This window comes from Scardinius erythrophthalmus, assembly GCF_964197995.2.
Source record: "Scardinius erythrophthalmus genome assembly, chromosome: 2".
NCBI lineage: Eukaryota > Metazoa > Chordata > Actinopteri > Cypriniformes > Leuciscidae > Scardinius > Scardinius erythrophthalmus.
In genome coordinates, this window is record NC_138222.1 from 39,921,874 (window position 1) to 39,932,513 (window position 10,640).

At 36.3% G+C, this 10,640-nt stretch overlaps 1 protein-coding gene across 9 annotated transcripts in view; it reads right to left on the bottom strand.

The window, feature by feature from the left end:
* The window catches only part of LOC308707169 (uncharacterized protein), a 166,765-nt gene extending 158,244 nt beyond the window's left edge, over positions 1 to 8,521 (bottom strand). For 5 of the 9 annotated variants that reach the window (XM_081393392.1, XM_081393387.1, XM_081393386.1 and 2 more), the window contains exons 1-2: positions 8,424 to 8,521; positions 8,235 to 8,340 (exon numbers count right to left, since the gene is read on the bottom strand). The gene's annotated coding sequence lies outside the window, so the exon portion shown is untranslated. The remainder of the gene's footprint in view (positions 1 to 8,234; positions 8,341 to 8,423) is intronic. The other 4 variants (XM_081393394.1, XM_081393391.1, XM_081393389.1 and 1 more) reach the window with 1 other exon arrangement.
* Between the last annotated feature and the right edge of the window lie 2,119 nt (positions 8,522 to 10,640).

Below are 10,640 nucleotides of genomic sequence, written 5' to 3' on the forward strand. Positions count from 1 at the left end.
CTTGAGCCCAATTGAATTTCTCCAAACATATTCTTAATGATATATTTGTGTCATTGATCAGTCAGCACACTATCAGATCCTCTTGAAATCCTCTTCATAATTGTATTTATGTAAACAGTTGCATGCACTGCTCATTCAGAGAAGTCTATCCTGACTCATTCCCTATTCTGCACATATAACTCAGAGCCAAACCCTGGTCATTTTCATTTAGTCTTAAATTACATTACTTCACTCCTTATTTTATTTGCTCAGCAAACACATAAATCTGGACTAACTAACCTACAAACTCTGCAAGTGAGGTTATATTTTCCTTTCTCGTGTCTATCCAAAGTATTCTTCTTGGATAAACAACATATCAGGGTGTAATAATAACAGCAGTTCATGGGACATAATTTCTTATAATATCAAATTAACCAAGTTTCTTAAAAAAAAAAAAAATGCTATGTCTGGAATCAAATGATTGGCAGCTTAAACCACAAGGTCAGTTGTTAAAATAAAATCTTAAAAGAGGCCAAAACAACAGAGAATCTTAAGCTGGTCTTGGCCTTGATCATCTGTGACCATTGACCATTTTGGCTGTAATTAGAAATAATTAAAGCAGGGATTAGAAATATCTTAATGCCGAAACAAAGTACTAAGATTTCCCGATCAAGATAAATCCTTTTTAACAGCTGCTATGGAGTATGTCAGATGATATTCATGAAAATGAATTCAAGAAAAAGTTCTTAATTAAGCAGCAAGCCCTATACTGCAGCCTTTACAAGGCTCGAGGGATAAATTGATTTATTTCGCTGGGCTCGCACACATGAAGCAGTCAAACTTATTTACGTCGACATTTAGTACAGACATACTTCACTCTAACTATAGATGTATGACTGAGACAAAGTCTGACTGATGCTTATTTTGGGCAGGACAACCTGCAGGGTTATGAACATGGTGAATATGCATGAATAAACAAGAGTGTGAAGAGATAAAAAAAAGTGCATCGCACGGTGGGTCCTCAATCTGAGTCTGTTCAAGACCTGTTTACACGAAATCAGATGTGACTAAAAAAAAAAAAGCATTAAAAACAAACTTGTGTGGATGTGCAGAATGATATTGAAATTCTGCCAACTTATAGTTAAGTTTACACTGATAATAAAAAAAAAAGACTAAAATCAATCGTTTTAAATACTACAAGTGATTTAGGAATCACATTATAATGTACATTATATTAACTTTCAGATTTCCGAAAGATTACATTTAATTGCGCTATTCAATTATTAGTGTTTTAAAGATTAAATGTAATTTTGCGTCAGATGACAGCAAAGGTAATCTAAATGTAAAATAATATAGAAGAAAAGAACCTAAATGAACTTCTTAAAAAATGGTCTCAGGATAAAACACCAGATCATCACAGTTAGATATTTTGGATTTCATATGAAAAAGAGCACAGGTGACCCCACGTACTTGATACTACAATGCTAATAGTTTGACTCTTAACCTCTTCATTCTCTCTAACTTGTTCCCTGTCTTCTGAAAGGACAGCCTCAAAAAAGCTATGCAAATGTAAAGTGCAAACATACACACACATGCAAATACACACATGCACACTGATGTGACTGACTGCAGTCAGAGAGCATGTGAAATGTGTCCTGTGATAGCACTGAACTCCCTCCTCCAGGCAAACAAGGACAAAGCTCTGCTAAACGCGACACTTTTCTTGGTGAATGGTTACTGAAAGACAAGACAGTGCAGTAGACAAAATGATTCCTCGGAGGAGGAAGAAAGGGAGTTTTCTCTGCGAGAGACAAGATGAACATGTCTCTCAGTGCTCAGGTTTCCCATGCACACAGAGGTGCAGATGCTGAATGACAGCGAATTAAATTAATATTTCACCCAAAATGAAAGCTCTGTCATCATTTACTCACCTGTATAACATTCTTTCTTCAGTGACACACAAAAGGTAATTTTTTTAAGAATATCATGGCCTGTCTTTGGAAAAAGGGCAAACACCACACACACACACACACACACACACACACACACACGTTGTGTTTTCATGTTTAATGGGGACTTTCCATAGACATAATGATTTTTATACTGTAAAACTGTATTTTGTATCCCCTTACACCAGTGGTTCTCAACTCCAGTCCTCGGGACCCACTGCTCTGCACATTTTGTATGTCTCCCTTATTTAACACACCTGAACCAGATCATCAGCTCGTTAGGAGAGAATCCATAAACTGATTTGAGTGTGTCAGATAAGAGAGACATACAAAATGTGCAGAACAGCAGGTCCCGAGGACTGGAGTTGAGAACCACTGCCTTACACTAACCCTATCCCTACAGAAAACTTTCTGCATTTTTACATTTTCAAAAAACATTACTTAGTATGTTTCATAAGCTGTTTTCCTCATGGAGATCAAAAAATGTCCCCATTTCGGATGTCAGGATTTCGGATACTGCCATCGTTGTGGGGACATTTTGTCCTCATAATGTGGGTTTAACAGGCCACACACACACACTTTTCAAAGCAAGTTAAAAGCTGGTCCGCCTGTGCCCTTCAGCAAAAGTACACTTAATTGAAATAGTTTTAAATACACTTAAATAGACAAATGCTTAAATCTTGTCATATTCATCAGATAAAGCTATTGTATGGCTTCAGAAGAGATGAGACATATGACAATGTTTTTTTTTCCATTTATGGTGTCATTTTGAAATTTAAAAAAAATTCAAAAATTCAAAAAAGTTCACATTTTGTGCTCTACAGAAGAAAGTAGGTCATACAGGTTTGGAACGACATGAGGGGGAGTAAATGAAAGAAATTTCATTTTGGGGTGAACAGTCCCTTAGCTGTACACTTGGAAATGAGATTCTAGTTCAACATCCCAGGTTCGGTTAAGGTTTTGTAAAATATTAAAGCGACAAACTTTGGTGGATCTTGAATGTGTGTTAAGGCCTCAGGCATTTCTATTCTACGGTCCTTCACCAGACAGCATCTCAGCTGCTCTTTTACAAGCTGACCCTAAAATAGCAGTCATCTCCACAATCTGCTGAGATGAAGTGAAAGTGGCAAAGTAAAAGAAGAGGATGAAGAAAAGGAAAAGACACTCGCACAAGGATTAACAGTCCTGCCAAGGATTTGAAACTTTCCGTCTGGAGACACCAGCCTGATGCTCCGTGTGTGTGGTGGGGGTCACAGGAGGCCACTGGGAGAAAATGAGGGTTCCTCCCCTAGGCTTAGTGATCTGGTGCCCCCCTTCTCTTTTAATCAAAGTCACACAACCCCACAATCAGCGCAGGTTACATAAAGGGGAAGAGCTTGGTATTATTGTGTGGTTAATATTCCTGATTAGTTTCAATAAGGATATCTGTTTCTATACATCCTTCTCTCTCAGATTTTCTCCATTTGTTTAGAAATAGCTCCCCTTACAGGGACCACAGTGATAGGGAACATAACCCACCAGTAATTGAGACAAACAGGCCTGTGTATTTGCGTGTCTTCTTAATTTGAAATGTTTTGTTACATTTTGAATAAATATGACAGCACTGAAATAAGACTCCTTGTTTGTTCCACAATAGGATGGGTGAAATGAAGTAGGCCATTCATGTTTTAATGCTAATAGTCAATCCTAGTCCTTTTCCAACAAAACAGGAAGTTAAATTATTTATTCCAGTATACATCATCCAAAAGCTATACAGATAATTGTGAGTTGTGACAAACAAAGTTTCAATTGTGATATACAAAGTCGCATTGTGAGTGCATTTTGAGATATACAATAAATAAAACATATAAAAAAAAAATTATATATAAATGAAATAATGAATGAATAAATAAATAGCAAAATGAAGTTGCAGACGTAAATTCCTCTCTTTTTTTCCTTCTTTTTTTACACTGAGGTAGAATTGGGCTTCCATGGAATGCCGCTAAAAGATAATGCGCACAAATCTGTGAGCAGCAGCACACATTGTCCAATATAACTTAGATAACAGGAAAAAAAATCTGCAGACATCAAAGAGGCCTGCAGGCAATGCATAGCTGCTAATTTCGTAGAGTGAGAGAAAGGCGAAGGGAAAGAGAGGGAGAGAGAAAGCGATTCAATCACTTCAAAGCCAGCAGAGGCTTTAAAAGGTCGGTTTGTTTTGACGTGGATCTGCAGAGGTGAATGAGAATCAAGCGGTAAAGGCAAGACCACTTCAGACGTAAGATTCATTCTTAACCCGCCTCCACTCCGATCTCTCTCCCTCTAACACACACATACACAAAACCAAAAAAAGACAAGAAGAGAATCCAATGATGCCTTGGAGATTCAGGATTATCTGACAAGAAACACAAAGTGAGAGAAAGAGAAAGTGAGAAATCTCCTATGCTCTCAAACTTGAATACTAACAGCTTTCTTTGAGGAAATGGCAGGCAATTAACCCACATAGTCCAATTCCAGGGATTTCAGTGGATATGACACTTTTTTGGCAGGAGACAAAACCTGATTCAATGCGGTGTGTGTGTGTGTTTGTATACCAACAGACCACTCCATTCAATAGAGTAATGATGATAGTTCCCTATTTTGAAAGAAACAACCTATTTCTGTCAGTCTAAGGCTAAAGTAGGCTAAATCTCCAGAGAAGAGGGCAGCTGCGCAATGCAAGCAGGGTTAGTATAGCGCTGGTGGAGCCGCTCACTCCTCAGGAACAATACTGCTGTACTAAGGGAACAAAAGCGAGACGATCTCTGTGTGAATTTTAATTAGGCCATGGGTGAGGCAGTACAATACGGAGGTCTTTCCCCATTTTGGATGTGTTTGTGTGTCACTCCTCCCATCTCAGTGCTTTGCATAAAAACAAAAACAGAAAGAAAAGAGTGGAGATCTCTCTCAAGACATCACAAAGCTGAGATGCTGTTGTGCATTTTTCTAGATGGCTCATTTTCTGAACCAGGACAGATCTGGGATCTTTACCAAAAGTTATTTAATGGTACAAATGAATTTACAGTGTTACCACGTCAATATGACAGAGGTAAACAGTCCAGCACGCACCTTAGAGCACACAAACCCTAGTATTCACATAAAGGTAGAGCGGCGACCAACAGTACAGATGAAATGGCCATGACTTAGCTATACAACTAACTAAACTACAAATGAATGTTTTGAACAATGAACAATACTTTGAATTTAAATTGTTAAGTTATGTAATGTTAATGTTAATTTCCACAAATTTCTAAGTTAAATTTTTTTTAAATTAACATTAATACTGTATATTATGAACAAACATACATTAAATACTAATATTAATAATACTAATAAAAAAAAAAAAAATATATATATATATATATATATATATATATTTAATCTAAATTATTAAATGCAGTCAAATGAAAAAATTAATTATTTGTTCATTGTTAGCTTAATGTTAACAAATTTAACCTTAGGCCTACTGTAAAGTCACAAGTGTCACTTTTTTCTTTAAACTGTTTAAATTGTCCCTTTTGTTCATTTCCCCCACCCACAAAAAAAAATCATTATAATCACGTATTGTATTTGATACACATGCACCAACTCACGAAAGGCAGCACTCAAGTAAAGGCTTCTTGAAACATCTTTAAATAGATATCGGAACTAATACCCTTGTCAGAAAACAGGGCTGTACCTAATCTTAGCTGGTGGGATCTTGATAATGGTAACAAAGCCAACATACATACACAAATATATATATATATATATATATATATATATATATATATATATATATATATATACATATATACATATATATATATATATATATATATATATATATATATTTACAGAAAAAGACAAAAAATGCTACAGTTAACTGTACACTCAAAAAAATGATTTTAGCTCTTTGTTCAATTTCATTAATTAAAATGAGCATATACAACACAACCCTTCATAGAAATGATTCCAGCTTAATTTCATTAAATGTAATCAATGTAATTTTTAAAACATTTGGTTTACCAAATTTTTTTTATTTGAGTCAACATGAATATTTTTCGTTCGTCTTAACCGGATGTCACTCAAAAAAGAATTTTGGCCTCTTGTTAAAATAATTAATTACAATAAGCAGAAGTAACATGATTGTTTAATATTGTCACAACTTAATTTAATTGTGTTCAATCAACCTAATTCATTTGTGTGAAAACTACATGAATCATTGTTGTTGACATCTAACTGGGCAGTGGATCTGTAGTTCCCAGCATGCTTTGCAAGGGACTGCATTTAGAGGGTCAATTTAGGGGAAAAGTGTTATTTTATGTGTTTTTCAGTAAATGGAAAGTGGTTGTTAGTTAATGTTAGTGTTTAATGTTCAGTTATGTTAGAAACTTAGAGGACTTTCTGTAATGTTTTTGAATTTTGTGGTTACCATTATGCAGAAGAGTGGCGACTGTGTTTAGGCTGTGGGCTCAGTATTACACTATATCTGCATTAATCCTCGTGCTCAGACTGTGGGCACTCCGTATACACTGTGTAAACTGCACTCACAGACCTGCACAAGTAATAATTCAATTGAACATTAGTAGTGTCTACCATTAGATGTGCCCGCAGAGTCAAACTAACTAAAATCATAATATTGGTTATTTCAGGTAGGACAAAAACTAAATGTAGTTAACCTGACAAAACTTTATCTAGCAGGAATAACTAAATTAATTTAAATTCATACAACAAGATTACAACAAATTATTTCAAACTAATTCGATTTTGTTGGAAAAATGTAATTCAATTTCGTGGAAAACCTTTCCTTAATTTAATTAAGTTCGTTCAACAGATTATTTTTTTGAGTGTATGTTACCTTTTAAATGTAAAGGTAAATTGTAAATGGTTTTAAATCATGGTAAATGGATTGAAATCTGAAAATGGTTTTATACATACCACCTGTATAATAATGGTGGTTATAAATACATTTTAAGGTAAAAAGCAGATTTTGGTTCTTTATATTATATCATGCACTGAATGAAATATACGGTGATAAGTTGTTAAATATACAGGCAGCATTATGCCATTCTGTAATATCTAAAACATAGTCACCAAATTTTCTTCAGGCTACAACTGCCAGTTTTTTTTTTATATATTTAACAGGATTTTTTTTTTACAGTGCTACTACAGTGAGTACATATTTAATACATGCCTGAAACAAGTGAATATGCAGCCTGTCCAACACTCAAAACTCTCAAAAACAGTGATACATACTTCAAAATTTCACCAGTCACATCAATGAATTTTTTACAGATGTCAGAATGGCATGAGACAAATGTGCAAAGCTTCAAACAAAACCACAAACAAACATTATGATCACAACATCTAAATGGAGGAACTGTGCTCCAAACATCACACTTTCAATTCTGTCTTCATCTGCCCATGAGCTATGGCTTGACATTCACAGAAGAATCTCGCAGCTTTTCATTACCAAAGAGAGTAGAAAGAGTTTGTGATCTTGGCGTGATATTGTTGTATAAGGGGATTTCACTCCACCCTCCCCTGGCACACAGACAGATTACACAGTGATTATACGCAACTCAATATTGCATGACAACCTCCAGCGCGTGAGGGGTTTACCATCATGTTTCATTCATTTGGCTTGAATGAAGCCTCATTTGAAGCATTGGAAAGCTTAAGATTTATGTGAAATTCTTTACGGAACAGATGTCCTCTCGAATTTGCTTCTTCAGAAGGAAAAATTCAGAAAATAAGCCTTGATTGCCTCAAAAACTTAAACATGTTTAGGTCTTAACCTCAGAGGGCTTAGAGGTTATTTAGTTGCACTAAGAAGCAAAGCACCATGGGGAATATCCAAATGACAGATTTATATCAATGCCCTTATTTTGCCCTGCCTCAGTACCTTAATCTGACTTCCATAGTGATTGTGTCTCCATGTGTGTGTGTGTGTACTGACTAATCAATTAGTCAGTGTATCTTCCTCCTCTCCTTTGTTTCAACAAATGTTTTCTGTGTTCACTGTCTGCAAGGTTAAAACTTACTGCTGCCGAGGGCCAAAACCGAACATTCATTATTTTAATTGCATCTCTAGAATGTGCATACTGAGAGTTTAATACTACGACATCAGACAGGATGATACCGAAACTAAAGAATGCTTTTCCCCTCTCTTCATCTGTGTCATCTATCTCTGAAAGTGAGATTCACTTTGAAAGAGTCAATCCCTTTGGTTGGATATTATTTCAGCTAAAATCCTTCTTTCCCCTTTTCTTCTTGCTGGTTAAGTGTGACTGGCATTTTAATTACCTGCTCAGATTGTTATGCTCATCAATCATCTCTCAGCAACCGAATTGCGATGACATCATTGACAAATCCCCAAGTATGAGATTTTCACTTCAGGCTTCATAAAGTCCTACATCAAAAGATGATATGGTCAATGCAAACAAAAAAAGAAACTGATTTGCTCGAAAAATAGATAAGAAACATCAATTTAACCTGAAGAATGGTCAGTGACAGGTGTGACCAAAGTGTGACCACCCATACTGTACATTCAGTTTAAAGCCCAACACGTAAACAACGAAAAATGTGTGTGTGTGTGTGTGCACATTTGCCTGCTTATATATGTCTGTGTTTGGAGAACAGCGGAAGCTAGATTAGGAATTTGAAGGGCATTTATTGTGTTGAAAAAATGACTAATACTTTAAATAAAGGCAGGCAGTGGAAGGGAACAGAATGTAATAAGCAGCAGAGATAGATTTATGCCTATTCCAAGAAAGGCTGAAGGCTCTTATTGAGCACATTAAAAGCTCTTTTAGCCTATATCTAATATGCAGTCTCTCCATAATTAATTTAATCCAATAAAGAAAATGATTTAATATTTTCTGCTGCTTTCCATGAAGTGAACTATGAATCCAATTTCAAGTCTTCTGATTGAGGATTCTCTGTATTGCAGCTAGCACACCAACCTCATTCTGGACGTCTTTGTTAACACTGACTGTGGAAAGAAACGCATCTTTCTCTGACTATTAAACAGTCAGTGCGCGCCTAAGCTCTGGAAAGGAGTAGAATGAAAATAGAAAAACAATAAAATAAAATGTGAGTTATTAAATCACATAGGTAATGTATAATCTCCGCTTGTCTGGTTGGTTCTTGCCTGAATATCTTTGTTTAGCCAGCGTGTGGCTCGACTCCAGTAATTGAAAAACCAATTCAGTCTTTTATTAATTTATTTATCTATTTTCTAATGAAAGCCAACGTCTGCTTGAATAGTGGGTGGATAAATGAATAAATGAAAGGTGATGAGGAGAACCACATTAATCTTTGTAAAATTACAAAGAAAAATGAACTATTTATCTACGCGACACCATTCAGAGCCCTGCATCCAGTTTGAACCCAGTTTTCAGAGAAAGAAAAGAAAGAGTTATCTTAAATGATATCTCCTTTGTGGCCTTTAATAGTTTGTAATTCACAATGATCTCACAATCTTTCCACCTCCTTTTCTCTCTCTCTCTCTTTCTCACTCACTGGTTCTTTCAATCGCGGTGAAACACTTGAATGAACCCATTAGCCTGGCCGGCTCTAGTACTGAAAGGAGCCGGGTTGAATTTAACGGAGCATTGTGCGCTTTCGGCCTTTAATCGACTCTCCTCAAATACGGCAGCTGTTTTCACCGTGTCTAATTCATAATTACATCTTCACAACAAGTGCTACACATTCTCTTGCACTCATTCATCTGAGCTCTGAGCATTACATCCAGCAGAGGTCCAAAAACATTCATTAAATCAATCTTTAAAATACCTTGTAAATGGTCACATTATTATTTCGCTCGCCCATTTGCTAAACGAGGCAGCGGTCGGAGGTACAGTGATGCATAGTGATGAAGGTATGTGTGCGTCTCCCTTTAAGGGTGTTGATTTCCTAATAAATAGAAGTGGAGGCAGGGTCAGGAGCCGGGGCAGGGTGTGTCGGCTTGAGTTAGGCCCGAAGGGTGAGGTGAGAGGAAAGGAGACTACAGGCCTTGGCCCAGAGCCAGGGTTAACTGTACCTCTCCATTCTCTTCAGACCAAAAGTCATCCATCTCTCCCTCTCTCTGCTGACACCCTGTTTATTCCCTCATTCATTTGTCATGTCCCCAATCAGCTGGATGAATAGAGGCACTGCCTCGCTGATGTATGGTCTTTTTAATTAAGACCAAAAGAAAAGATCTGTGACTCAACTTCTCTTGTTTTTCCTCTGTCTCTTCTTTTCTAATCACCATGAGCAAGTTTTTCTTTCCTTTTTTCTGGCCAGGGAAACGTCCTTTTTAGGCAGGATCGGGGCTGTAGGTAATTTACAAAGAGAAAGAAAGAAAGAAAGAAAGAAAGAAAGAAAGAAAGAAAGAAAGAAAGAAAGAAAGAAAGAAAGAAAGAAAGAAAGAAAGAAAGAAATGAAGAAAGAAATGAAGAAAGAAAGAAAGAAAGAAAGAAAGAAAGAAAGAAAGAAAGAAAGAAAGAAAGAAAGAAAGAAAGAAAGAAAGAAAGAAAGAAAGAAAGAAAGAAAGAAAGAAAGAAAGAAAGAAAGGCAATCTAGCATTCAGGATGCTTTTGTTTGCTTATTTGCGGTGTTTAAAACAAAGACGGCATGGCGTTGAGAATCTCATCAGCAGGAAACCCCCTTAGAGACAAGCAGTATATTCAAAGGCATGCAAATGACAGCGCTCAGAGCGGGGGCTGG